General features: G+C 40.7%; 1 protein-coding gene across 1 annotated transcript in view; it reads left to right on the top strand.

Annotated features, from left to right (window-relative positions):
- Nucleotides 1-61: 61 nt before the first annotated feature.
- The window catches only part of LRP5 (LDL receptor related protein 5), a 132,612-nt gene continuing 126,976 nt past the window's right edge, over nt 62-5,697 (top strand). Inside the window, exon 1 of the mRNA XM_019547272.1 lies at nt 62-228. The gene's annotated coding sequence lies outside the window, so the exon portion shown is untranslated. The remainder of the gene's footprint in view (nt 229-5,697) is intronic.

Genomic DNA, 5,697 nt, shown 5'->3' with positions numbered 1-5,697 from the left:
GTGTTTATTTTTTCTTACTGTTGATGTTGGCTTTGTTTGTTTTTTTTCCCCTACAGCTACATGTACTGGACAGACTGGGGTGAAAGTCCAAAGATTGAGTGCGCTTATCTGGATGGCTCAGAGAGGAGGGTCCTGGTAAACACTTCCCTAGGCTGGCCCAATGGCTTGGCACTGGATCTTGAAGAAGACAAACTCTACTGGGGAGATGCAAAAACGGACAAAATTGAGGCAAGTAATAATAAAGTGGAATGTTTGTGCATTCCCAGAAAACAAAAGGAAGAACTATCCCTGCAAGCATGTGTAGGGCCTGGAATGTTTAGGAATCCACTTCTTAATGATACACTGCCCTTAAGTAGGTCCTGCTTAAAGCACCTGAGAATCTTGTGGAATAGCGGGATGCTCAAGTGAAATCCATTTAAAGGTTTTTTGACTTGGCCATAATTTCTGGAATAATGAAATTGCTACATGCAGAGGGACTGATTTAAGGCTACAGCAAGACAGTAGGTGGATGTGGTGTCTCAGATTGGGGAGGCAGGGAAAGGCGTACTATTTAACATATTGTGATGTTTGCATGCCCATTCTTTTGGTAGGCTCTGTAGAAATCTATGCAGAGACCATGATGTAGATAGATACAGGAGGAACTGAATGGGAGAGGAAGGCTGGAAACAACCTCATTAAATGTTTATGAAAATGATTATGCCTTCTACTTTTGTTAGAGTTATGAAAGGTGAAATAATATCAAGCAGATCTAATACTCTGTGATTTTTATGTTATTGAACAAATAACATAATTCATCCCATCCTGTTTAGCACAGAGAGTAGTCAGGTTTCTTTTTCCCTGGCTTGGAAATCTTATGTGCTATACAAAGTTTAGCAAAGTGGAAATGCAGTTGTAAGGAAAAGAAAGTAGGAAGGATGCCTCTGAGTGCTGCTGAAGAATCATTGCTTTTACATCTGAGACCTGCTCATGTAGGTCTCCAGACATATCGGGTGATGGCCTTTGACTTTCACCTAGACTACAGCTGGGTTTAACTAGCAATACATGCTTATTCTACAGGGTCTTAATGCATAAATGGTATAGTAGTTGTCCTTTTCTTCGTCTTTTTCCATTAATATGTCTGACTAAAACTTAATTGAAACAAACACTAACGAAGTGCGCAGCCACACAAGTGCACCAGCACTCAACTACGTTTCTGTGGGGACTAAGTGCAGCAAATTATGCAGGTTGAGGGCCTCTTAGTCTGTAAGAAAGAACACGGCATAGCAGACATGAAACCGTTATGTAGTCTAGGAGTTCTGAGCTGTAATCTTTTTAGAATTATACGTAGCCTTTTTGTGAGTCACTTTTTTTGTATAGCTACAATGTGGTGCTGGGCTTTCCTGTAGAAAGGTGTTGGTTTAACTTAATTGAAAAACAAGGAGGGAGGCAATCCAGTAGTTGTAGAGAAATAGACTTCCAACAAATGGCTTGGGGTGTGGTGTGAGGTAAAGGTGCTACTTCCAAAGCCCTGGCCATAGTTACACAGCTGTTTTACCAAGGCTGCAAGTCTAGAGAAATGAAAGGGATGCTAAGCAGATAAGAGGACTCTGAAGAGATGTCAGTGAGCTGTGCTGAGGGGAAAATGGACTAGGATGGGCACAGAAAGGTCTAGTGGGAGTATCTAAAATAGTAGTGGACCTTTCCCACATTTCCAAGGCAGCTTGGTCTTAAGTAAACCAGGCATGTATATTTTCTAAAGTTGTCTTCTAAAATGCCTTTCTTTTATATAAGCAACACTCTGCTTTAAGAAGGCTGTCTAGTCTAGTCATACATCCCAGGAGGAAGAGAATGTCTGTCAACAGCCTGCAGGAGCTGAATGTAAGTCAGACCTGCAAAAGTATCTATGGCTAGTACCCTGGGACCCTTCCTGAGAGAATGGGAGGATCATGATTCATACCTGAAACAGGCCCAAATTCAAAGCCTGAGATTTGAGTAGGGGAAGCAGTCAGAGAGATCTGAATTGGTCAGAGGCGCAGTTAGCTTGATAACTATGACCCCTGGTGCAATGTGTCTAGGACTTGGTTCAGTTCCTGATTCTGGTTATGACTTGTTTGGCTTTCAGCAGGCTGCCTTACTGATAAGCTTTTCCTTAACTGTGTTCTTCGAACTGGGTAATCCCTAGAAACAACAGTAGCAGTTCCAAGTCAGACTTGTGGTCTATCTAGTCCGGTGGTTTTCAACCTTTTTTGTTTGTGGACCCCTAAAAACTTTTGAATGGACGTGCAGACCCCTTTGGAAATTTTGAATGGCGGTGCAGACTCTTTGAATTTTATGTGTAGGCTTTCACATACTTTTGATTGATCAGAATCATCTTTTGCAGACCCCTTAGATATAGTGTGTGGACCCCAGGTTGAAAACCACTGATCTAGTCCATCCTGCTGTCTACAACAGTGGTTCAGTGCCAGTTGCTTTAGAAAAAGGCACAAGAAGCTCTGCTCATAGCATTTGCAGAATAATGTGCCCCCAAGACATGATGGTTTATAGCCCTCCCAAAATGTTTGGTTATTATTATAATTTTAATACAGTATAACAACGTAATAAAAACTGGCTATTCATATGCATAGAAATCTTTTTTTTAATCTTATGAAGCTCTTGGGATCCTGGTAACTTGTGACATTGCTTATGGTACTGAGTAATTAAGTACTAGTCTGCTTCCAAAAGGATGTTGGGCAAACAGCTTGAAAATTAAAGATGCTAAATTAATTAGTCTTTTTTTAATTGATAATTATTCTAGCCTCAAGGGAAGGGTTTCTGTTGCATTCAGAATTGCTTAAAAGTAGAGGTGTGAACTTATAAATGATTTGTCAGTGAACTTACAGAATGAGAATGTCACATGGGAAACAAACTTGGTTAGAAAGGAAATTGATTAAGTATATCAGTTTAAATATTTTCTCTCCTACAGCTTGAACTGGTTCTCTGTGGAATGAAACTTTGACTAGGCTGTTGCTATGGTACTAATCTTAAATTTCTGTACAGAAGATTAGGAAAAAGCAGTATCAAAACTCAGTATTTGCCAGTGTTTTATCATGTACATTAGGCCTTCAGTTCATGCAAGTCATACATGCAGCCTTCTTTGATATGCAGTCTGAAGCAGCATGTGCTGGGTGTGCTAATGTGCTCAGAAAAAATGATGAAATCAAAGAGGCTGGTGTGAATCCCCCCCACTCTTTTTTAACCGATATAGAAGGAAAACAAGTCAAAATAAAAATGGAGGAAAGGAGCTAGTCCACCTACTCTACCTTATTCAAAGATATTTGGCCTTTACAAGATTAACTTTTTTTCAGATATATTGATGCCTGATTTCTATACAACACAGATATTTAAATGCACTGAGAGAACCTCTTAAACCCACCTTGCTATGTATGACATTTTGAATGTTATTTGAAGGGGGGGGAATAGATGGACCTTAATTTTAAATATTTCTTTCCATTCTCTTTCTTCACACCTAAAGTTTTATCCTTACTACAGACCACAGACAGACTTTTCCACCAGATCTTTATGAGACTAATTTAGTTCTTTATGGAACTGGGTGGAGAAGAAAAGTTTCGTGAATGTTAAGTTGGGATTTTGAACAGCTTTGCACTGACTGTAACCATGATTCTTTCTCTGTTGGCTTTGTACAAATGTGACCTGTACTGGCATTGTCAGAAGTGATGTTCAAGGTTGCATGCATAACTGCTGGCAGGAAACAAATTTTGATTTTGCATTTTGAATCATTTGCACCAGAAATGTTTATATCCTCACATCCACTTGGAACAGAAACTTCACTGATTTACCTACCAAGTACAGTTAATCAGTACAGTCCAAATATCAATCTGTCAAGGAAAGATGAATCTAAAGTTATATTCATTTTTAAAAGCATGAATAAACATTGGTAAATGACTAATAAAATAGAGAAATATTTTGTGTGCAGGACAAGAGCTAAATGTGTTGCATAAATCATTCATTCCAAAGTAGGAACATAGAAGTGGAAGAGGCTTCCTGTGCCATCTGCTCCAATCCTCTGCATTTGTAGGCAACCCCCTTACCCAAGGATTCCCTTAAATAGCCACATCGAACACATGATTACAATGTCCTTTGTTTTTTTCAATCGTTCATGATATGCACAGGATGTACTTAGTGGGATAGTCTCAACTATTATTCCTTGCTTTAATACGGATTTCCCCCTCTTGTGTATGTGTATTTTGCCTAGAACGTGGCACTGAAATGGTTATCCAGTGCAACTGATGTCATGGAGTTTCATTCTTTGCATGTAATTGGCCTGTGCGAAGCAGCAGGTATTCGCTTCGGATTCGGATTTGGCTGCTCCGGCTGGGCAGCTTGTCCCAGCTGCATCCCCAATCCCTCCCTCGCTGTGGAGGCATTGATCTGCTCCTTCCCTTCCCCCACCACCCACCACAACAGACTTACCAGCTGGAGGCAGCTGTGTCCAGCATCCTTGAGGACTGCTGCCTGTTTAGTCTATGTCCGAATCACTGAATCTTTTCCAAATCAATTTGGAGGCTTCTGATTCAATTCAGACCTCTTAATTGGTCTCCTGATTCTATTCAGATTCAGAGATTCAGCTGCTGAATTAGGCCAAATCTCTTCTGAATCGAATCGGCTACCAAAACTTTGCGCAGCCCTAATATGTGTGTACTTACTGCATCCTCAGATTGCCAAACATACAAACCAAATGGCTGCAAAAAGGGGAAAGGTTTTTGTGTAACATCATGTGGTCTTGTTTACTTAGCCAAGTCTTTTTTGCATGCAGGCACCTAAAACTAGTGAATGGAAAGTTGTTGGCTAAAACTAGGTGACAGTAATGAGTACAGGAACATAGATATAATAGTTGGCAGTAGATTGTTTTGTAGTACGTTCTGGTTACAGACAAGTCAGTGCAGTTTTGAATGGATTTTATCCATCAATGTTCAAAGTGTAGAGAAAGGTTGGTAGTTGTGTTAGTCTGAAGTTTGGCAGAAGGCAAGGAAAACTAACTCATTCACAGAGTTATGAGCTTTTGTAGGCTGCAGCCTACTTCATAGTTCCCATTACACAGCTCTGACAAACACAGTTGGAATACTGTATGGGTTTTTAGTACTTTTTGAAGGAGAAAGCTGGAAACTTTCTGGTCAACTCAAGAAGTTTGATCAGATCCTGTGCCTCTTAGTAAAGGTGAAGGTCATAATATTGCAGACCTGTGTAGAACTGCCAGTAGGCAGAAACTGGCATCCATTGAACAGTAATGAAACTATAGGTTTCCCTCACTTTATGCTGTACATGCATTCCTGGAAAACAGTGTATAACTTGAATTCACAATGTAACAAATAGGGATACATTCCAAGACCATGAGTGTACTAACCCCCAGGCCCATTTCTACCACTTTACAAGACAATTTAGGTACTCGCCAACAGCAGACAGTACACACAAGCAAAGGGCACTATCATAATAGGGGTGGCAACTACAGAAACATGTTGCAAACAACAAGCAAGGAGCACAGATCCACTCAGGAGACTGTTTTGGTGTGCGTCACTCCCACAATGCACCGCACAAAGCAGCTGACTGTGGGCTTCCACCGCACCGATCACATGACACTAAGATGTGGGGGGATGTGGGCACACTGGAAGGATGCAACAGGCTACAATCAGACCTAGACAGGTTACAAGGGTGGGCGGACGA

Source organism: Crocodylus porosus, unplaced genomic scaffold, assembly GCF_001723895.1.
Source record: "Crocodylus porosus isolate Cpor-Errol unplaced genomic scaffold, CroPor_comp1, whole genome shotgun sequence".
In the NCBI taxonomy this organism is placed as follows: domain Eukaryota; kingdom Metazoa; phylum Chordata; order Crocodylia; family Crocodylidae; genus Crocodylus; species Crocodylus porosus.
The sequence above is the reverse complement of the archived record's forward strand: the minus strand, read 5'-3'. Positions and strand labels throughout refer to the sequence as shown.